The sequence below is a fragment of the Lycium ferocissimum genome, chromosome 1 (genome assembly GCF_029784015.1).
Source record: "Lycium ferocissimum isolate CSIRO_LF1 chromosome 1, AGI_CSIRO_Lferr_CH_V1, whole genome shotgun sequence".
NCBI classification, from domain to species: domain Eukaryota; kingdom Viridiplantae; phylum Streptophyta; class Magnoliopsida; order Solanales; family Solanaceae; genus Lycium; species Lycium ferocissimum.
Window position 1 is genome coordinate 15,668,025 of NC_081342.1, and position 25,192 is coordinate 15,693,216.

Here is a 25,192-nt window from a genome sequence, read left to right on the forward strand (position 1 = left end):
TAGTTTGGTTCGGTGTTTGGTGTCCATCGTTAAAAAACCGAAACCGAAATAACCGAATCGAAGTTTGATAAAACCGAACCGAAAAACCGAACGCGCATCGAAATTTAATACATTACCCAAAAAAATTAAAATAGTCCAGGTCCATTAAGTTTAAAGCAAAAAAAAACCCAATTGTAATAAGTCCTCTTTTGCATTTGTATCCCTAATTTTTCACTTCAATTGAAAAAATCAAATATCCTTAACAAAGAAAGGTAACTAGGATGTCTCTTTAGGATTAATGTATGTCCTTTATGTGTTTTCTTAATTATTCTTACGGTATGTATATAACACCTAGTAATCCTATATCATGATTATAGTTTTCTGTTCTTGTGTATCCTGTTTGTTTGATTTTGATTTCAATTTATCAGTTTTATGTTTTATTGCTTTTGAGAATATGAATTAGTGTCAATGGAATCGCTTCTAATATTATATTAAAAAAAAAAGAATTGAAAAAACCGAAACCGAACCGAACAAACTAGTTTGGTTCGGTGTTTGGTGTCCACCTTCAAAAAAACTAGAACCGAAATAGCCAAACCGAAGTTTGATAAAACCGAACCGAAAAACCGAACGCCCACCCCTACTTACATGGCTAAGGTTATAAGCGGTTTTATGAACTTGTCCGCAAGTTTTCACTTTGACACTAAAATTTGAATTTGTTCTATTTAGAGAAAAGATATCATTTGACCCTTGAACTTGGCATAAAAACTCAGTTTAGCAACTAAACTTAACTTGTATTTATTTACCCCCCTTAACAACTTTCATCCCAATTATTTACCACCCTGAGAAAATAATATCACTCTCACAATGGGAGGTGTATTACACTCGCGTCACGTCATTGCCACATCGTTGCCACGTCGTTGCCATGTCAAAAATTACTAACCCTTCATTTTTTATTTTTCTTTTATTATTTTTTCTCTTTCTTCTTCTTTCCTCCTTCTCTCTTTCTTCTTCTTTCTCCTTAACCCCCCCGCCGCCGCACCGCCGCCGCCAACCAAAATAACCGATACTAAAAAATTACCAACCTTCATTTTTATTTTCTCTTCCGTCTTCTTTCTCTCTTCCATAAGAACAACACCCACCACCACCACCACCCCCACCAAATTTCATTCCATTCCTTTTCAAATTAGGTCAAATTGGTTATTTTGATTGTTATTGTTGGCCTTATTATTATTAGCAACCCGTTTCTTCCATAATCATTATTCTATAACCACCACCATCTTCTTCTCCACAACCCCCACCCCACCCTACAACCCCGCCCCCACCCCGCCCCCACCACCCCACCCACCCCCACCCCACCCGCCATAGCCCCCCTTCCTCCACCATTTCGTCTTAACTTTCCCCCCCACCCGGCCCCCGCCCCCAGCTCTCCTCCTTCTTTCTTCGCAAATTCCTCTCTCTCTCTCTATATTCTCATCATTCTTTTCTTACCATTTTCATCATTTTTTGGTTTCTTGATTTTAATTTTTGTTTTCTTTCAAAAATAAAGTTATGGAATAATGATTATGGAAAAAATGGGGTTGCTAATAATAATAATAATAATAGCCAACAATGACAACCAAAATAACCAATTTGGACGATTTTGAGAAGGAATGGGATGAAATTTGGCGGGGTGATGGTGGTGGTGGTGGTGGGTGTGGGTTAAAGATATAGGTGTTGTTATGGATGGTTATGGTAGGATGAGGAGAAAGAAGAAGAAAGAGAAAAAAAAAATGAAGGGTGAAGAAGATGAGTGGTGGGGGGGGGGGGGGGGGGCGAAAGAAAGAGAGGCGGGGGGTTTGTGGGGTGGGATGGGGTGGGGTGGAGAGAAAAAAAATAATTAATTATTTTTAATTATATATTATTTCTATTTTATTTTTAATTATATAATATATATATATATATATATATATATATATATATATATATATATATATCGAGCGGGCCTACCTTTTTTATATTTTTCACTCTTAATTTTTTTTTTATTTTTTTGCCACGTCTGCTCTTCGTGGTGGTAAATAATTGGGATGAAAGTTGTTAAGGGGGTAAATAAATACAAGATTAAGTTTAGTTGCTAAACCGAGTTTTCTTAAAGGTTCGAGGGTCAAATGATGTCTTTTTTCTTCTATTTAACACTTATTTTGCTGAAACAGCCCCCCTATAAGATACTTTTTGCCGACATGCCATGATATATGTAATGCACTTACAAAAGGCGTGTGAAAGAGTTTTATTTATATAAAATTAAATTTATATTTATCTTAAAATAAATTATTTGGATGTTTTCATTCTTTCTTTCTACCACCATCCACCATCATCTAGCCAATTTCAAGTTGTTTTAATTGTTCAAAAGGCTTTGAGAAATTTCTTTTCCCTCTGTTCAATCCAAATGATATGTGACAAATGAAAAAGCAATATAAATAATAGGGGAAGAACGTCGATGCCCCTTGAAAACAAAATATTTATCCGCCCATACTTCTCTTACTTTCATGCCCCTAAAACTATTTATCCGAAATGTCTTCAAAATTATGAAACCAACATGGTATATAAATATATTGAAATGATATGATGTTCATTTATTCAAAAGACACACTTTTCTAAAAAAACATGATATCATCATCTTATATACATATACTGTGATGGTATTATGAAGGACTGCTTCGGTCCTTCATCAATAAGACACTTTTCAGTCCTCCGTAATACCATCGTAGTACATAAATATACTGAGATTAGGGGTGTACATGGACCGGGTTGGTTCGGATTTTTTAAACACCAAACCAAACCAATCGCTGGTTTTTAAATTTATACACCAAACCAAACCAATAAAATTAAGGTTTTTCAACCTCGGATTTTCTCAGTTATCTACTTTTCTCTTAGTTTTTTTTTCGGAATAGTCTTGATACAATACATATATGCTTTTACTTCAAATATTTCTGTCCTAGTAAGACACAACTATATAATTAAGGTGTTTCTTAAGAAAATAACACAAATGTGAGAAGAGTGATGACATTCTATTAAAATATTCAATAAAAATTAATAAAATCCGTTAAAATAAATATTGCTAATTAACGAGTCATAAAGAAAATGACCATAATCTAAAAATACTAAGTCATGTTAAAATATGCACGGCTAATAAGTATTAATTACATGACAAAGACAAAAAACTTAAATTCTGTATTTTCACTCTCTAAACTAATTATGCAAAACTAAAGAATAGATATCCAACATTATTGTAATTCCTAGTGGTAAATTGAATTTCTTTTGTTAGCGTTAGTGTTGAGCTGGTTTTGGTTTGAACTTTATTTGAGTTACAAATATCCATAGGATATAAAACTTGGCAAACTTACTTAAATGACTACCTTATTGTAGCTTCCTACCATTTATAGCTACCCTTTTAAATATTACCATTTGTAGCTACATTTTGACAAAATAGTGTATGTTTTCGCGTGTATTTGTTGCCAACAAATACATGAGAACATGGTGAAAAAAAAAGATCCTTGATTTTAGCCTTTAATGGTGGAGCTATTAAATTAGATATTAATATACTTTTTTGATGTATTTTAGTGATTTTTTTTTTTGCTTTGATGTATTTCAGTGATTTGTTTTTGATGTATTTTATTTTTTTTTTTTTTTTTTTTTTTTGATGTATTTCAAATACACTGTGTACATTCCAACTACATATGAAGCCAAATATATTCAAATTTTCGTGTATTTGAATGGATTTCAACAAATACATTTAGATACAAGACAAAAAAATTCAAATGCATGACAAATACATTCAAAAACAAGCAGGTGTTTGGCTATTAACAAAATACACTCAAAAAATACATAGACCAATGCATTAAAAAACAGTGAATTTGTGCGATGTAGATTTTTGAATGTATTTGTATTTGGCTTTTAACAAATACACACGGCCAGATCTGAGACACTACCACCACCACCAAAAACCCTAATCTCTCCATCACCCTTTTTTTTAAAATCTAATCTGAGACACCACCACCAAAAACCCAAATCTGAGACACCACCACCACCAAAAAACCCTAATCTTTACACCACCAATAAAACCCTAATTTCTCCACCTCCATGTCATCTTCTCCGTCGCTATCTCAAAACTAGTGCCATCGCCGCCGCCACCAACAATACACACGGCCAGATCTGTGCCATCGCCTCACCGGATAGAGTGAAAAGAGAGAGAGAGGGGTGAGCACAGAGGGTGAGGGAGAAGATAGAGAGGGGCGGCGGAGAGAGAGAGGGGTGAGCGCAGAGGGAGAGGGAGAAGAGAGAGAGGCGCGGCCATGGTGTGGTGGTTGAGAGAAGGGGAGAGAGATTTTTTAGGGTTTTGAGAAATGAAAAATCTGAAATGGGTAGTGATTGGGAAAAAAGAAAGATATATTTGTTTGGGTATGTATTTTTGATATAGCTACCATTTGTAATTTAAAAAAGTTAATTAGCTACTAAATATAATTAAATAAAAGGGTAGTTAATATCAATAATTAGATCTTAAAAGAAGCTATAATGAGTAAAAATTCCTTAAAACTTATTGACATTCAAAATTCTAAGTTTAAGCTTGAATAATATGATAATAGATAAAACGAAAAAATAAAAGAAATATTTATAAATTCCATTACAAATAAATATTTTTATGTATAAAATATTTTAAAAATTGAATACATGTAATATCGGGTTGGTTTGGTTCGGTTTGACTTTTTTTAGTTAAAACCAAACCAAACCAATTATGATCAGATTTTTTTTCTCAACACCAAACCAAGTCAAACCAAACCACTAGTTGAGTTTTTTTTCTCGGTTTGACTCGGTTTATTGGTTTGGTGTGGTTTGTCGGTTTACTTTGTACACCCCTAACTGAGATGATATATGGAGGACTGCTTCGGTCCTTCTGTTAGTCCTCCATGGTAATATCATGATATATAAATATCCTGCGATGGGATCATGGAGGAGGAAGGATTTTGGGCAAGGGAATACTCGAGTAAATATTTTCGATAAAAAGCGAAATTAGTTTAGGAAGAGATATGAACCGGTAAATATTTTATATCTAAGGGTGTTGGGTTTTCAAGTGAAGGAGAAGAACAGAGTTGACAAGAACTGGACACTTGTATTGAGACAGCAATGTGGCCTTCTGACAATAACGGGATTCCAGGGGAACATACATTACGGCTTACGGGTCAGCTCATGCAGAATACATCATTTTCCAATTACTAAAATAATATCCTCTGCTCACCTTAAATTTGAGCAATTCATCTCTTTGTTCTAGATTTTCTTTGTTTGCATGGGCGAACTCATGTTCTAGTTCAGGTGAAGTATCAGTGTCCATGGAGAAGGATGTTTTAGATGAAAATGGCGATGGTAAAATGTTCGTGGTGCTGTTGCTGACCTGGATTGGTGCTTCAGTTTCCAACGGCGTTAATGACTCTTCAGGTTTTGTTTAATTCCTTATAGTGTTCATTAATACAGTACAATACGATACAACTATACTATACATTAATGAACCATGGGAAACAACCATCCAAACAGAGTGTAAGGGAAATTGTGTACTCCCGCCGTTCACTTTTACTTTTCATCTTTCGCTTCTCAAGAGTCAATTTCATCTTTCGCTTCTTAAGAGTCAAACTGCACGTATTTTGACCAACAACAACAACAACAACATACCCAATTGAATCTCACAGTGTGGGGTCTGGGGAGGGTTAAATGTATGCATCCTACTCCCTACCATGGTAGGGAGGTTGTTTCCAAAGACCCTCGGCTCAAAAGAAAAATAAGAAAACAAGGGAGAAAAGTCGATACCGAGAGGCAAATCAAAGCAATGCGAAAATGAGAAAAAACAAAGGCAAAGAGTCATGATAAAACAGCATGAAGAGACAAGACCCAACACATAAAGCGGAAACATAGGGCAATAAAAGGTGAGCAAAGCTACGCCCCGTGCAATAAAAGGTAGAGCAAAGCTACGCCTGCCTAGTGCGACGAAAAGCGAGACTACCTACTAGCCTTCTACCCTAACTGAGCCCTCCACAACCTCCTATCTAAGGTCATGTTCTCGTGTCTAAACGGGCCAAAGTCCCCCCTAATCACCTCTCCCAATATTTCTTTGGCCTTCCCTCTACCTCTCTAAACGGTCCAAAGCCAGCCTCTCACACCTCCGCACTCGGGCATCTATGCCTCTCCTCTTCACATGCCCAAACCATCTCAACCTCGCTTCTCGCATGTTGTCCTCCACCGATGCCACTCCCACCTTGTCCCTGATATCCTCATTCCTGGTCCTTTCTCTCCTAGTGTGCCCATACATCCACCGCAGCATTCTCATTTCCGCGACTTTCATCTTCTGCACGTGAGAGTTTTTGACTGGCCAACACTCTGCCCCGTACAACAAAGTCGGTCTAACCACCACTTTCTAGAACTTTCCCTTAAGTTTGGTGGCACTTTCTTGTCACACAGCACTCCGAAAGTGAGCCTACATTTCAACCATCCTGCACCAACCTGCACCAATACGATGTGTGACATCATCGTCAATATCCCCATTTTCTTGTAAAATAGACCCAAGATACTTGAAACTTCCTTTTGAATGACTCGGGTACCAAGCTTCACTTCCACGTCGCCTCCCGAGGTGACCAAGTTTTGGTGGCACGTAATTTGACCAAGATTTCAAATGTATTTTTCATCATATTAATTAGGCTAAAGTAACTAAAACACCCCTAAACTAGGCACGAATTGCAACTTCCGTCCTCAAACTATTGCTACACTTCAAGACACCCCTGAGCTTGGCTAACTGGGTTTTAATACACCCTCGAGTAGACATGCCACGGCCAGTGGAATGCACTCGTCGTCTACTTGGCGTTTTTATCTTATGTGTCCTCCACATAGATAAATTGTTTTTTAAAAAAAATGTAAAACTGATTTTTTTTAATAAAAAATCTAGAACAATAAAATATTTATTTTAAATCTGGAAAATTTGATTTAAAAAAAAAACTGAAAAACTAGAGTTTTAATTAAAATATCGGTAAAAAATGTATTTTTCTTAAAAAAAAAAAAATGAAAACTTGATATTTTTTTAAAAGTGTCCTAAAAAATCCAGATTTTCATGATTCTTTTAAGACAATTCTTTTAAAAAGGAACTGGAGAAACTGATTTTTTTTTTAGAAATGTGGAAAACCCATTTTAAAAAAAAAAAAAAAAATCCCGGAAAATTAGATTAGTTTTTAAATCTAGAAAAAAATTATCAGTTTTCACTTTATTCTTAAAAAAATCAGTATCCCAGATTTTAAAAAAGTCCAGGTTTTTAATCAAAAATTCAATTTTCCAGATTCTTTTTTAGAAAAATGGGTTTATTTAGTTTTCCAGATTTTTAAAAAGTCCAGGTTTTTTAATAAAAAAAATCAATTTTCTAGATTTTTTAAAAAAATAACGGGTTTCGCACATTTTTTTTTATTTAAAAAATTCAGTTTTCAAGATTTAAGAAGTTCCAGATTTTTTAATAAAAAATCCAGTCCAGATTTATTTTTAAAAAATGGGTTTTCCACATTTTAAAAAAAAATTAGTTTTTTCTGATTTAAAAAAAATATATACTTTTTAATGAATATTCCAAATTTTTTTGTTTTTTTTTTAAAAAGAGCTGATGTGGCACCTCTCACGCGCCTGTTGGTGTGTGACTACACTTGTTGTGCCATGTGGCAACTCGGGGGTGTATTAAAACCCAGTTGGTCAAGTTTAGGGGTGTCTTGAAGTGCAACAATAGTTTCGGACTGAAGTTGCAATTCGTGCCAAGTTTAAGGGTGTTTGAGTTACTTCAGCCTATTAATTAATATGAGAAGAATTGCAACTTTTAAAAAATTTCCTATAGTTTTTGAACATCTAATTTTTAATTTTAAAAATATTGAATTTATCTATTTCAATTTAGCTCCGAATATTAGTCAAATTGACTCTCATGAAGAGAAACGTGACAAGTAAAAATGAACGGAGGCAGTGGTTTACCTAGACACTGTCTGAACAGGATTCGAACCGAATAAATTCACCTTGTTCCAAAGTGTTTCACAGTTTTCTGAAATTTCATTAAATATTGTAAATGCAATATTTTGATTATTTTGATACTCCTATAAGTAATGTATTTAAACTTTATTTTTTGAAGAGTTTCTGAATTACATTTCAATACATCAAATTATTAACTTAGTCTGATTTAGTTCTGGAATTGTCGAATTTATCTGTCATGAGAAAAAAATATGAAGCAAGTTGGAACACTTTGAGTAATTGAAATTAAGTATAGGCATCAATTCAAGTCAGCCAAAAAGCAATAAATTTTTTGTAGTACTAACATTCTACTTCTGTGTTATTGGGTAACCCGCTCCCCGGTCGTCGCTGTGCTGCTTCTGGCCCGTCCTCTAGGCACATTTGGAAGGCAGGGAGTGTGACAACGTACACGCTTCCCTTTACTCAACACACATGGATGACTGTCTGTTTATATGTAATCCACAGAAAATGCAATATTTACAGTGAATTCTGACGCTTTTGAAACAGGCCATCTTTCAAGCTAAACTGTAAGTGTGCAATATTTTATGTTAGGGAATGCTGGGATGGAAGTTGCAAGAGTAGATACTATGCCTCACAAAGTTTTTAGCTCTGAAAATCAGTATCACATTCAGGTCATCTTAAGTGGGGAAGATCAAAAACTGAGACACCTAGACATAATAGTCAAATTGCTCAAGAGGCAGCAAAAATCTTTGATGACAAAATTTCTGAACAACAGAAGGTATAGGATCAAGATGAAGCCATCATATCATGTATTTATGAACTTCTTTTTTGGTTTTGGCTTCTGGTAATCCTTTTCTCTCTGCTATCCGTTACATTGACTAAAACTTGCTAATTCTCCTTTTTGTCATTTTCCATTATTACAACTTGTTGAATAGTTTCACTTTCTATCTCAATCAGCGAAAAGCATGTTCATTATTGTCTCCAAGTAATATCTAGGGGAATGTTTGGCCAAATTTGGACTTGTCAAAACAGGTTTAGTCAATAAATGGCCGTGTCCTAACCCGTATATATCTATTTGCGGTAAGATGCATTGAGTCGATTTGGGCTAAACAATGTATCATAAGCTAATAGCGCGTAACTCAAAACCATTTTATTTATTTATTATACTCTGTTTAATTAACAACCCAAAAGATCTTTTCTTTTCTGATAGAAAGATAAAGCGTGTGAAACTGGAAAGAAAGGAAATTTATAACAAACTAAACAAAAAAAAGTACATATCTAGGCAAAGTTTTCTTATAGGACTTGGTTGCCCAGATAGACACAAACTATCAGATAGGTCAATTCGCACATGTTCTTGTTGACCCACAAATGAATATATTCTAAATGCAACCCATCCAAACTTGGGCGAGTTGGGTATATTACCTGCTTTTGGCAGATTTAGAACCATCATACTATTGTCTTCTTATTGTTGGTGTCTCATACTGTTGAATTTTATGTCACTTAAGGATGGATAAATCATTCAACTAATAGACATAACTTTGATGCTTGTTTCACACTTAAAATACTGCAGCTCAAGTTGTTGAAGAGAGTAGCTACTGTCAGTGACAATGGAACTGTAGAATTTGATATTCCAGGTGATGTAGAGTCCAGGGTGATTGGAGTTGCATCCCAATGTCTCCATAATGAAGTTGAAGATGAGCGTCTTGATGCAACAGAACGTCAATATATTCCCCCCATACAGATTGTAATGCTTATTGTCGGAACACGCGCTGATGTGCAACCTTTTATTGCAATTGGCAAACGTTTGCAGGTACCTGACATCATTTTGCAATCGCAGATTCTATGTCTGCAAGTTGTTTCCATATTTTACATGCATATACATATGTATTTTAAAATGTTAAATTGGTGCAAAAAAAAAAAAAAAACTTGCAACCCTTTGAGCGGGGGTGTCTTTTTCTCTGTGACTTGATTTCTGCATCGGAAACCTATAGGGACACTCTTTTTCCTTTAAATTACAGTATCCTTTTTTTGTTGCGGGTTACAGTCCTAGTTTACAGTCATAGTCTTTCACTTTTACATTTTAAATTTGCAATGCCTCCAATCCATTTGTCGATTAAGACTAGAACTTGCTCAAAGCTGAAGAAAACCAGTAAACATGATTGCATCAAGAACTTGATGACTGTGTTGTCTTTACCTTCCCTCTTCCTTGTTTCTTGTTTCATACTTCAGAAATTGAAATGGATGACTTATAAGACCAGCCCATTTTTCTTTCTTGTTGGGATTATGAGTCAAATTATGCTTTTCTTGCCATGAGATTTTATATTGAAATTAGGATAGCATTGTCTTTTTGCTGATGAAACATTTGCGCTTGTAGCCGTAGTTTTTATAACTCTAAATTTTCCACTGATGCTTTTGTGATGGAGTTATAGAGCTACCTTTTGTTACGATGTCACAAGGGATACCCTTGATATCTATAAATGCTGTTTGTCCTCTGAGGGCAGTTATTTTGTGTTTCTGTTGGGAACCCTTTCTCTTTGGTAGATCTTCAGTTAATGGTGGTCCACCTTGAATTAATTGTGCTCCACCTTTTAGTAGTCAATGGATTAGAAAAGCAGTTGTTTCCTTTGAAGTGTAAACCCTTTGCTTCTTATAAGATGCTATTCTTGTCTAAGAAGCTGGATCTTATGATGATTTATCTCTTGTTTTGAACTTATCTCTGATTGTTTATTGTCATATCTAAAAAAAGTATCTGTTGGTCCATGCTAGCTTGTTGACGAACTGCTGATGCAGGATTATGGCCATCGAGTGAGACTGGCAAGCCATGTAATTTCAAAGAGTTTGTCTTAATCACTGGGTTGGAGTTCTATCGGTTGGAGTTCTATCCTCTTGGGGTTGATCCAAAAGTTTTGGCTGGATGAATGTTCCTGAGTTCCTGCTTGTGAAACTGACTTAACAATCTCATGTGGGTCTAGTGTCTTGCTTGTATTTTATCTGATACTCTACATTTCTAGATGTCTGTTTACTCTTTTTAAATCTTCGTGAAACATTGTGTTACTCAGTCATCCTTATCTTTGTAACTCTGTTCAACCTGAAACAAGTGAGGCATAACCAACTTGTGATTGGTTCACATGGTTGTGGAAAACCTTTATATTGAATTGTCATTACAAAAAATTCATTATGTATATGCATTGACTGGTTAATGCCGAAGGACTATTTCTTGCTTGGAAGTGCTTCAACTTCTTGTTTTCTATTACTAGTAATAGGGTTAACTAGCTTGATTCATTTTGCATTTTCATGGATCAATTGTTAAACCTGCTGCAAATGGCCTCGCGATCTCCCATCTGAAACCAAAACAGGATAAAGAAAAAGAAAGGAAAGAAACAATCTGAAAGAAGAAGCCCATCATTTGTTCTTTCTTATACTCTCTCGAAAGTCATTCGTTCTATTGGCTAATGACTTTTTCCTAGTACTACTGAAGATTGGAAGACTTCATTTACTAATACTTAGATTATTTTGCCACTAAAATCTTGTTTTGTGAATCCTTTTGGGGCATAAATTAAGGATTAATATTATATATAAGACTTGGTTCCTATACATCTTACACATCATCTGCAAGTGCTTTGTTCTCTGGATTTGTAGGTGCACTAGAATATGTGATCTCTCTCTAAGTTGTTGCAGAGAAAGTCTTTAGATGCTTGAGTTTGACTAATTACTGATCGCGTCAAATTTCATCAATTGCAATGGGAGCCTTCATTCATAATAATCATTAAGTTCAAAAGTTCTTATCAGATTTGACTCAATATTCTTTCTCTTGATTTGTAGATATGGTTAAAAACAAGGGATTCTTACCTTCTGAACCCTCAGAAATTCTTTTTCAGAGAAACCAGTTGAAGGATATTATAAATCTCTAGCCCCAGCTTGCAAAGAACCTGATATGGATACTGGGGTACCCTTCAAATCAGATGCGATTATTGCTAATCCCCCAGCATATGGTAAGATAAGTAATTTGTGCATTTCTGTACCATTTTTTTTTTGATTGGCTAATCGGGTGTCCGAAAGTCTCTTGAGCCCCGACTAATCCGGGTGCACAGTTCCCCTCGGCAAGGAGTTTCGCAAGTGCACTATTGTTAATTCAGGGTTTCCCAGCCCGATGGCCCTCGTAAATTGTTTGCACCTGGGCTGTTTCGAACTTGAGACCTTGAAAGGGAGCACCCCAAGGCTCAAGTCAATTGCCACTGTGCCAACCCCCGAGGGTTTTTCTGCACTATTTTGCTTCCTCATTTCCTTGTTAATAGCCGCATTAGATGCTTTTCATTCCTATTCTCATTATAGCTAATCTTAGCTTTTTGCTGATTCTTTTGTCAAGTGTTTGAATGAAATGCCTTAGAAAATCTAAGTCTAAGACTTGAAGAATGAAACAAATACGCCTAAAACTCCGGCCTGACGTAACACGGCACTCGGTGCCTGACTACATGTGACCGAGCGAACTAACTAGCTGGCTGAATCAACATGTGATATCAAAACATACTGAATGCGGAAATAAAACTAACACATGCTGATATACTAAAAGTCTGACCGTATAAATCACTGAATGCAGAAATACTGAGCAAAGTTGGCAATCATGGCTAACATAAAAAGCATGTGGCTCTGACTGACTACTACTCTAGTCTATGAAGCCTCTGAAGAGTACTGAAAATACTGACTGTTTACCGGGACAAGGCCCCGGCATACCTGTCTATCTAAAATACTGAAAACATGACTGTAATAAGGATAACACCCTGAAAGAACTGGGGCTCACCGAGAAGCTGATTGATACACTCAAATTACACCTATTAGTGGCGTAAAGCGGACGTTGTCAAATATAGTAACCCAAACAAGGTTGGGGTCGAATCCCACAGGAATATGGAGAGAAAAGGGTACTAATTGTATACGATACTAGTCTCTAAAGACTTTAGTTCTATTCCGGCTAGTGTAGAAAAAGGGTTTTAGTTTGTGTTCGCTATTTTGAAGTATTTGGAATTTGTTGGATAAAGAATCAAAGTTGTGTCCCCGCTGTTTAGATGCTGAAAGGTATCAATATGCTATATTTCTAATGGGTGGCGGTTTTGTATGCACTTAATCTCTAATGCACTTCCCAATATTTTCCAATAGTTAGAAAGTATTTCTTTTCATGATTTTCCCCAAATATAGAAAAGTTGCAACTACAACCGATTAAATATGCCAAGTAGAACTCATTCTATCCCTAAGTGAGTTCATTAAACGAGGGGTTAGCGCCCAAGTCCTTATTATATTATTTCAACTCAAACCCTAGTTCATCTTTCCAAATAAAACTAGGTTTGTGTATGCTAGTGTTTGCAACCACTAACTAACAATGAATATGAGAAATAATAAAATACATCACAACCCATTATATATATATATACACACACAATGTTAGACACCCATTACATAACACCCATCACTTGGGTCCACTACTTTGATTAAAGAAACTACTCACACATATTGATCACAAAAGTAGTAAGCAATAATAGAGACATAAAGCTTACAAAGTGTAATAAAGATGGTGGGAATGAAATCTTTTTGTCTTCACTAAGCTCCAAAAGTGGTGTATTCAATGCTCACCCACCAATGGGAAAAGTGTTAAATGTTAGAGAGAAATCTGATCTGTACAAAGACCTAAAATGTTCTTTAAATAGGCCCCAAAAACGTACATCAGCAATTGGCAAAACTGCCTCTGGTAGCATGATCGACGGACCATCGACTCCGCTGGCCCGTCGATGCCTTCGTCTTTTTGTTTCCTTTCAGTTCTATGGTCCATTCAATCTGGACGCGACCAGCTTCGACCCTCCGTTGATTCTTCCGTCCTTCTTCTGGTAGACAAATCTGTTTGACAATACAAACGACGAAACGTCGATCAAAGTCGACGTCGTCGATGGCTCTGTCCTTGTCCCTCTTAACTTAGGCCATCACTGGAAAATTAAACTTATCAACGCTTCAAAGGACGGTCCGTCGATTGATCAATGGACCGTCGACTCTTTATTTCTGGCAAATTTTTTCTTTTTCCTTTGTTTTGGCTTTTGGGCCATCGTCCTCCTAAAACACAACAAAAATACATTAAAATGACCCAGACTTACTTGAAAACAACCAAAATTCATAGTAAAAAGGCGTCGAATGTGCCATAAATCCACGGCACATCATTGATACGAGAATCCTAGTGGGCCGATCCGTCATCCTGTAAATCAATACTACATCGTGAGACATCAGTACATTTGAATTATACTGGCAGCCTAAATCAATAAACATGTATATATAATCTGAAACATAAACTGTTAACTGAACAAAAGAAGTAAAGTAATAGGTGCTTCCTGTTCTAAATATGAATCACCTGTTTTACTGGATTTATAATCTATGGCCTCGGCCAAGAATAAGTGCACAAATATGTGGCCTCGGCCCAAGTAAGTGCATCCAGCTATGGCCTCGGCCAAGTATAAGTGCACAAGTATGTGGCCTCGGCCAAGTATGTGGCTACCGGTGGCCTCGCTAAGCATACGTGATACATAAGACCATGCCCTCTCGGCAAAAATACAGGTGTTCAACATTCATCAACTTATATTAAGTAACTGGGAATCATACTATAATGCATAACACTGGCTTACTGAACATTCTATAATGAGACATATATTTCATGAACTGATTATGGAGTTTAAAGCATTAACTTTTTATAAACATACTGAGTTTTCATGACTGAGACTCATGGGATGTCAAACACGAGTCTATATTGACGTACTGAGTTCACAATATTTAGAATGATAATCATGAACAACTACGAAACCATATTCTCAAAGGATAAGTTCTGAACTCTTCATAAAACTAGGCATAATCTCATTTCTGATACAAGCAACTCGTAATAATGATGAAGAACGAGAAGGGAAGATCAATGACATTTCCACACGTATATAGTTAGCCTTACATACCTGTAATTGCTCCAATCTAACAAACTAAACTACTTCTCTGACGAAGAACACCAAAACTCTAGCTTTGAATCTCTTGAGAAGGATTTACCATTGGAAATTTATGTTTTGCTGAAGAATCATGTTACTAATCGTTAAATTAATGTTATTAGAATTACCTAAGAATTGTTAGAGGACCATATTGACACAATTTATGATGAGAGAGAGAACTAACGCCTAGAGATGAATGAAGTTGTAACGTCAAAAATGACATAAAATCGTCTAAGGGTTGCTTTTATAGGCCTGGGGCGAAGTATCCCTCGGCTCGCTGAGTGAGTTCCAAAGCGAGGTCACCCCTCGCTCTGGACCTTGCTAAGTGAGCTTCAGGGCGAGCTCAAACCCTTGGCCCCCGCTCAGCGAGCTCCCAGCTTGCTTCTTCCAAGCGCCCTTCAAGAAATGAACATTAATTTTTGTACGGAGCTTCATTTAGGCTCCACAATATATCGTTGGAAAGGTATTTCAAAGGGCTACAACTTTCATGTTTTAAGTTTTCTCAAATTCCTAACAGATTTTCACGAAATCAGGCTGGAAGACAGACCTTCCATAAACTTAGTCGATTCTATTGAATCTTATGCACCTCACTATCCGTCTTGATTCCAAAACAGCCATTTCCACCCAAACTCATCCCCATGGGACTTCATATAGCTAAAATGTAACGTTAACACTCATTTAACACAGTGTTACAGAGACGAACCCCATAAATGAAATGGAAGATTTTTGCTCCAGAGAATCTGTTTTACTGATGTAGGAGAGGATGGGCTGAAGATTTTTCAGATGTTTTAGACTCTTGTGCATTGAGATGCGTTGAGATGATTTTAGTTATTTCTATCTGGTAATATTTGTAACTTTGTAACTTCTTATTCTGCAGTACCACCTTGGTAGTTGCTTTAATAAAATTAATTTTACTTATAAGCTCTTTTCTTACTCCAGCACGCAGATTTACACCAACTTTCAGCTGCATAATCTTTGAACACACTGTCTTATAATTTGTCATGTTTCAGAGAGTTTCTCATTTTTGTATAGTATAGTTAGTGGAGAAGAGATTCATTCCTACTTTGTTCAAAAATCTTACTATAACGTATTATCTCCAAATTGAGTTAATTCTTGCACTATATTGTATATACTGAAACTGTTAGTAGTATGTGGGAGATTTTGGCCAGATTTTATGTTCACGTTCACTTAGATACTTTGATACATAGAAAAAGGAAAAAAAATATAAAAAAAATACTTACCCAGTGTAATCCCACAAGTAGGGTCTGGGGAGGGGAGAATGCACGCAGATCTTACCCCTAACTTTGTGGGGTAGAGAAGTTGTTCCCGATAGACCTAAGCCGGAACAAGTGTAATCAAAGCATGATAGAATACACAGAAAAAGTAACCATATTGTTACACCTCGAAAAATTTCCCGTTAACATACAGTGAATAGATTAACGAAGACAATGAATATACGATGTCTTGGTAAGTAAGAAATAACATTTGATGATTCTAAATGAGATTTCAAAGACATTCGAGGTAGGAGACGGAAGTTGCCAAGAAAGGCAAGGTATATGCTATGTATCGGAAGACAATTTACGAGTAATGAGTTAATGATGCCTTGGAGAAGGGTTATAATGTCCCTTAGATTGTTAATGAAGTGTTAAACAAGTGTTATGAAGGTTCCATAAGGATTGGAGATCAAACGAGTCGACGAGAAAGAGTTCTGAAAGACTGGGCATTATACGGCTAGTATGGCCGTATAAAACATACTAGCCGTATGTTAGGCCGTATGTTGTGATCAGAATGGGTCTTTCACTGGACCAGATCTACGGCCATATATACGGCCAGTATAATTTATACGGCCAGTATGTTGGTCCGTAGAATCTGGTCGGGACAGCTTCTAAAATTAATATAAGGACCCCATTCCATTTAATTCATTTCATTTCTCCTCTCCACACTTCAAGAACATTCTAGAGAGCTCTCCACTCTTCATCCACAAGAACTCAAGAGAGATTTGTGATCAACTTCATCAAACCAACAAAATCAAGTGTATGAAACTCATTGAAGTTCATCCAAGCCAAGAAATTCCAATGGAAGTGTCACGACCCAACCGGAGGGCCGCGACGAGCACCCGGTGCTAGCCCACCCAGGCACCCCTTAACATACTTTCATATCACGTCTAGGTGATCCACGTAATTAAATCATGCTTTTCATTCATCACCATTGTAATCTCATTGGGCAACAACACATCTATATCATCAATATCATCTATGCCCATATAAATGTACATCAGCCAACAAGGTATCAAAATAATATCCCAAAATGCTAGGCCGACAAGGCCAAACATATCTAACCATATACACGTGTCTACGAGCCTAAAAAGGATACGTCATATCATATAGGCGGGACGGGGACCCGCCGTGCCCATAAATGTACACAAAGAATACGTACAAAAGGCTGTAACGACTCGAATGAAATGGAGCTCCGCTATGTAGTCTGCGAGAATATAGCTATGGATCGAGTGTCTCCACACTGCGGGCATGACACAGCGTCCACAAACAAAAGGACGTTAGTACGAAGAATGTACTGAGTATGTAAAGCATGATCAATATCAATATGAAAGCATAATAGACAATATATGAAATAACATAGGATGGGAGATAATAGCATCGTCGTCATAGCACTTACTTGTCTTCCATAGGGACATTCCATATCTATTGCGTATTTGTGTACATACATCCATATCCGTACTCATTTACCTTTCGTATCCATTTTCGTATTCGTATTCATATTTCCTTTCATACTAATGCTCATATCATATACATTGCATATACATAGCCCTTACTTGGCATTTACATATACTTAGCATATTCGTACTCATATTGATGTCATATACATATCATTTATATAGCATACCCGACCACGTAGGTTCGGTGTTTTCACATGCTGGCCCTACCAAGGCTCGGTGTCATACAGCCTACCAAGGCTCGGGGTTATACGCCTGTTGCGGCCTGTGGTGCGCGCGCATCGTCATGTATAGATATATACATATACATATTCACTATATTCTATCCGGCCATATATAAGCTCGAGGTTCACATTAGCCGCTCATGGGCACATACATATAAGCTCATAATTATCTTTAGCCTTTCTACTATCGTCATTCATTACATTCTATCCTTAGAAGATTACTCGTCGTATAAGGAATTTTGTACAATCATATCATGTTGAGCATCATAAGCTTAATAGCTTCTAGAGATAGGATCATTGGAGAATATCATAGACTCGTAGAAGGATAGATAATTGGCCAAGCAACCATGCCTTATGAAAGAAGGGTTAGCCTTACATACCTTTCTGTGCAACTATTCTATCACTTGTACGTTCTTCTTCAAGGCTCACGTTCTACTTCATTAAAGTCAAACTAACATTAGAGAACGTATAGCTTAGCATTCATGACTAATTCTAGAGAAAATCGGACAGCATCTCCTTTATTTATACGACTTCCTTCATATCATATATCAACTCCCAAACATCAATAATAACGTTCACAATATCATCACAATAGCCTTTAGTCAACTACATTACTCTTACTTCACCATTTACTCCAATTCATCCATATTCATGGTCATATCACATAATTCCGTTCATTCATATTCAAGGTCTATTCCACGTTCTCAACATCATTTATAACATGATTATATTCATAATGTATCAAGAATCATAACTCATTCCAAACATTTACTCAAAAGTGGCACTAGTGCACATTCATGACCCATTTCTTATATTCTTTTGCAATCCAAGTGTTTCATCTTCCAAATACTTTAAACAACATGGAAACATCATAAAACTTACCTTAGATGGTGTAGGATTGAACCTTGGTTGCAAATATCTCACTTGAGCAAAACCCTAGTTTTTCCTTCACTTGAATTCCTTGCTTTTGATGAACTTTAATGGGTTTTCTTACTTTGATTCACTTGGTTTGATGATAAGAACCTTTGATTTCCCTTGGATTCTTGTTCATGAAATATATTTAAGGTTCTAGAGACTTTAGAGAGAAGTGGAGAAGTGTTAGAATGAAATAATGAAGTTGGAATCACATTTAAGGTTAGAACATTTCGGCCGTCGGAACTTCACGGATGTTCCACGGTCGCGAACATAGTGCTGTGCCGTGAAACTGGTCGTGGTTCATGAACAGCCAGCCACTACTTCTGCTGGCAGTTCCACGGACCCTTCCACGGTCCGTGGAATATTATATGGGCCGTGGAACATGGTCGTGAAACCCATAGTTTCACCAAAGTTGATCTCGTCGTCTCATTTGATCTCCAATCCTTGTGGAACCTTCTTAGCACTTGTTCATCACTCCATTAACAATCTAAGGGGCGTTATAAGTCTTCCCCAAACATCATTAAGTTGTCATCAACTTGCTACTCATAAATCCTTTCCGATATTTATCGTATACATTGCCTTCTCTTGGCACTTTCTCGTCTAACATCGAATGTCTTTAAAATCTTATTTAGAATCATCAAATGCCATCTCTTACTTATTGAAACATCGTATACTTCGTGCTCTTCATTAGCCTATTCACTGTGCATTAACGGAAAATTTTTCGAGGTGTAACAGGAAGTGAACTAGGGTTTTGGTGTAAGAGGAGTATTTCCGCTCAAGGCTTATTCCTACACTACCTAAGGTAAGTTTTATGATCTTTTCATGTTGTTTAAGGTAATGAAAGGTTGAAAGACTTAGATCATGAAAGGAGATAGAAAATGGGTCACAAAGATGAGAATAATGAGATTTTGAGTAGTAGTTTGGAATGAGTCATGAATATTGATATGTTGTGATTATAAGTATGTTATAAATGACATTTAGAACATGGGATAAACATTATATGTGAGAAAACTTGTAATAGTGAACTATGACCATGATTATGGAGAATTGAAGTGAAATTGTGAAATGTGGATAATGTAGATGAATGATGATTGTTGCTTATAATATTGTGAATGTTGTTATGGATGTTTGGGAGTTGATATGTAATATGAGGAAAGTTGTATAAACAAAGGAAATGCTGCCCAATTTTCTCTAGCTTTAGTTGGGCATGTTCATGTAATCGATTAGCTAACGTTAATACGAACTCTTTTAAAGGTAGAAATGCGAGCATCGAAGGAGAACGATCAAACGATTGAATAACTAAACGAAAGAGGTATGTGAGGCTAATCCTTTCCTTCTATGGCATGACTCCTATGGCATGAATCCTCCTATTTTCCCATAATCTTCCTAAATAAAGGAAACTATGAGTCCATAGATGTAACGAGCTATATATGTATAAGATAAAGAAAAGAGATACGATACGAGCATGATAATGATGATGATGAGTTTAAGTACAAAGAATCTTAAAGTGAGGTACGATGTCCATGAGGTTAATGATCCTAAGTATGGTTCCATTGATGCTTTTCCTTGTGTGCACTCACCTTAAAATGTTAGTCCCTTCAAGGTGAGATATGACGATTATGATCACTCCATAACGTAGTCGGGGGTTCACGACCTCATGTCACCCCGACATAGCCATAGTTACCTTCAAGCTTTAATGTATGTTTAATGATGAGATGTATGATAATGATAAGTTTATGTTGACTGTATGACGATACGATTCCACTGCGCCTAAATGGCCGGGCATGTCACCGCTAAGGCGCGCTGCTATGTTTACACCGAGCCTAGAGGGCCGGGCATGACACCATTAGTGGGCGGCATATGATGATTACCCGGACGTGGGTTAACGATGATGGTACATGTGTTACGATGATATGTGCGTTATGATAATAAATGTAATAAGTATAAAATGCATTTACTCTTAAAGGTTAAGCAGGTTATTTCTTCATCTCATGCCGTATGATTTCTCCATTATGTTCATTTCATTCATGCCTTACATACTTAGTACAATGTTCGTACTGACGTCCGTTTTCTTTGGACGCTATGTTCGTACCCTGGGTAGACAGGGAGGTGATCCAGACTCGTAGGAGCTACTAGCAGACTTGAGAGCACTCCATTGTTCCGGAGGTGCCATTGATTTGTTCTTTTGTGTATATATATGTTTTGGGCATGACGGGGTCCTATCCCGTCTGTATGTCTAGTACTCTAGTAGAGGCTCGTAGATAGCATGTGTGGGTAGTATGGTCTCACGATTTTTTTTCCACGTGTATATATATATGTTTTGATAGCCGAAGGGCTTATGTATATAAAAGTAATTATGTTTCAAAGTGAAAAATGGCTTTCCTATGATTTGAGTATAAGATTAATGAATGAACGCTTGATGTGTACGATGGGTAATGGTATGAGCGGTGATTCTGTGGTTTCCCTGCGCATGCCGTCGTAGGTCCCTAGTCGGGTCGTGACACATTTATTATCTGGAAGTTGGTTTTATTAGTAATTTTGATGACCCATGAAGTATAGTTAGGTATGTACAAATTTATTTAAACTTGAGAAAGTTTCTTTTATCCAAGCACATATAATATATTTTGCTTTCAGATCTGTAAAACTAGCATTTTATTGAATTTACAGATGAGAAAAGCTGCCGAACTCTGTCATTTTATTTGAAGCATAGTTGTTAAATGGTCACTGTCACGATGGACCGGATGAATTTTAACCTGCTGGTTAGAGGTCTTGGAAATGGATCTGGAGGGTAGTTGCATTAGTTTTTGGCTAATACAGTTGATTCTAGTTTGAAATTCTACATTCATTCTAGGTGGGCATGATTTTATGAGTAAAAAGAAAAACAATTTCCAACATTTTACTAGGCTGTGCTAAATGGTACTGTATGCTTGACTTCGTTTTCTTGCCCCAATAAAGACCATTTCAACTTGTCCTAGATGACTCAACTCCAGTAAAATTTCTATTAGTAATGGCTTGTTGAACTCATTTTGAACTTTGATGGAGGTTCTTCTCAAAGCTTTTATTCTAATAAAATGTTTTGGATGTACGTGCTTGTGGGGATATTGTTTCTATTGATAACCTGGAAATCTCATTCTCAAAGTATAGAATCATTCTAAAAAAAAAAAAAAAAAGTATAGAATTCATTCTCATCAGTCTTATTCTATGCTTTACTCATTTTTTTGAGAATGAATTCTATGCTTTTCTCTTTTGAACTCATCTTTTGTCCAAAAAATCCATTTCTTATCAGTTGTTGTTATCCTAATCACGTGTCATACCAAAGGTGATATAAAACAGTTGCAAATTCTATAGGAAGGGATCTGTGTTAACATGTACATACAATCTGTATTCAGCCTCTTCGGACATGATTTAGATAATGCTAAATATTGGTTAAAGTCAAACTATGGCGATGCGACATTTCATATTTATGTTTTGATATCCCAAATCCAAGCTTTAGATTTCTTTAGTATCCATCTCCAACTTTTAACTTCTTTGTACAATCTCAGCCTGTTCAACAGCCACAGAAAATGACCCAAATAATTGTTGAAGCATTGGAACTCACTGGACAAAGAGGGATCATTAACAAAGGCTGGGGTGGCCTTGGCAATTGTAAGTTCTGCTTTCGGACTTGAGAATTCTGCTTATTATTCTAGAGTAAGAATACACGGTTTATTTAATTATTCATTTTTGTGTAGGTAACTCATGTAGTTTTGTTGGTGGAACTCAGCTAATACTTATTTTTGTTGTGTGCCCAGTGGCTGAACCAAAGGATTTTGTGTACTTGCTCGATAATTGTCCCCATGATTGGTTATTCTTACAATGTTTTGCAGCGGTGAGCCTTTGATACTTTTACTCTAATTCTGTTTTATTAGCTAAGCAGCGATAAGGATAAGAAGCTCAAGGAAATATAGGAAGCTTAAGGCCACAGGACCAAACTTGGGGGGAGGGTTGAGGCACAGTGAAAACTGGAGGACTGACTTGTGATTTTGAATATTGACTTAGGTTTATTCATTGGTTATACATAGTTTTTATGTGGGATTTTCAATAAAGACTTTAGTTTTATTCATTGGTACCAATGGTTTAGTGTTACTATTAAGTGTAGTATATGGTTCACAAATTCTTGACTATTGAAGTTGCATGACCTGGGCTTGAGATGTTAGATGCTGTGACATTAAGTTTAGGCTTGTATACATGTCCCTGACCACTTTTTCATTGTTTCTTCAGCTTTTTGAGCGCATAGAGCTCTAAGATTAAGTTGCATGCAGTGGTGGAACTAGATGTGTGGAAGGGGGTTATAAGGTGTAAACAAGCTAAAAATGAGCTTTGTTCCTTACGTATAAGCTATCGAATCCCCTTGGCATCAGGAAATATTCTAGAGTAGCAGAAAAAGAGGTTCAATAATTGCTTTAGTTCACAGGTCAAATCCCAATGGTCACATTCTGATATTTTTTTGAATCCCCTTAAACAAATTCCTCGCTCTGCCACTGGTTGAACGTGTTTCCATCTTGGCCTCGCTTTCTTCTTATAGATGTGTGAATATGTTCCAGTTTGGTGAGTTTGTGGACTGAACATAATCCCAAACTGGGTTGTTGTAGCCATCAACTGTAAAATATTTGTTCAAATCCAGGACAAAATGGCGACAAAGATCCAGGACCAAGTGGCACCAACCTGCACCGTTAATGTAACAGCAATGGTTTGGATTAAAATGTTTAGTAAGCCTAGTGGATGGCTTTGATATAATTCTGTTTTCAAGACTTTTTTGTGCTAAAAAGGGCAATTGATTTAACTGTTTTCTCTCATAACGTATGATAAAATAATTCACTCTGGTCAAGATCCAAGATTGAAGTGCTACTTCCTTTCCAGTGTTTGTCTATTATGAGAAGATAGATCACTTTTTATGTAAGTTGAGTCAACAATTTTATGCTGCTGTGACTTGCAGTTGGGTGGGGGAATTGGCAGCTTGGAACTTTTTGTGCCGCTGACAAATACATTTCTAGAGTGGGAGTTGAGCAGGGAAGGGGATGGCGGTTAATCTCTATTGCTTCATAAAGGCCACTCTCTGTGGTTCCCAATCAATTGAAAGCTTTAACAAACTCCCTTTTTATGTGCTTCATATTCGAAGTATCATCCAGCTTAGCATGCATAGGATAAGTGACACAACCAATTGTCTCTTTCTTTCCAGGTGCACCATGGGGGTGCTGGAACAACGGCTGCTGGTCTTAAAGCTGCGGTGATGATTTCAGCAGCTTCTGTTTTTTTTCCTTCTCTCGTTTCGTTGTGTTTATTTGGGCTAATTGTATCTCATCGTTATTTTGGGATTACAGTGTCCAGCAACTGTTGTCCCCTTCTTTGGTGACCAGCCATTTTGGGGGGAAAGGGTGCACACTAGAGGTGTCGGCCCTCCACCTATACCTGTCGACGAATTTTCACTTCCTAAGCTGCCTGATGCAATTAAATTCATGCTTGATCCTAAGGTACTTTGGTATGGATTTTTATCCCATGTACTGAGTTGCTTGCGGAAGCTACATAAGAGCAAAAACTTTTTAGCATGAATTAGCACATATATGTACTGGAGTTTATTGCCAAAGTTATGTCCAAAGGGCCTTATTGAGTCTTAGTGTCTTACTGCAGCATCCTCTAGATCACTAGAAAGTTGAGAGTAACGGTGAGATATCAATTCAAAATGGATTTTCCTTCTTGTTTACCAAGTTGTTCCTTTCTTTTGTATTTGAAGTATAGAAAAACTTGGAGTATAGTTGTTTGGACTAAAGCGTGGTTGTTGTTATTTAGAAAAAGCTTGAGAAGGTGGAATGTTTTTCAATATGAACAAGTGAGATAATTCACAGGTAAAGGAGCATGCAGTTGAGCTGGCTAAGGTGATGGAGAATGAAGATGGCGTCCCTGGAGCAGTAAAAGCCTTCGTTAAGCATCTTCCCGGCAACAAGCACGAGCCTGATCAAATACCTGCATCGCCAGGTTTATTTTCTACAATAAGAAGATGCTTCGGTTGTTCCTAGATCTCAAAGTGGATAAAGATGTGAAATTGTCTATTTGTCACTATAACTATCTATACCTCGTTCCTGTAATTGTAGAATATTCTTACACACACCCAATGGTGCTCTCTCCTAGCAAGAGTCTATAACCTTGATCGTTACATTGTTACTCTTAAGTAGTTGAATACCATTGTAAAATGACTAGACAATTTCATATTCATCAGAAGATGAATCGACGTTGTAAATGACAGTTCTAAATTGTCCTAGTTATGTTTTAAGAATTTTTATTTATTTATCATGGGAAGT

At 36.7% G+C, this 25,192-nt stretch overlaps 1 pseudogene; it reads left to right on the plus strand.

Annotated features, from left to right (window-relative positions):
- The first annotated feature begins 5,244 nt into the window (after positions 1-5,244).
- Positions 5,245-25,192, plus strand: LOC132062447 (sterol 3-beta-glucosyltransferase UGT80A2-like; annotated as a pseudogene).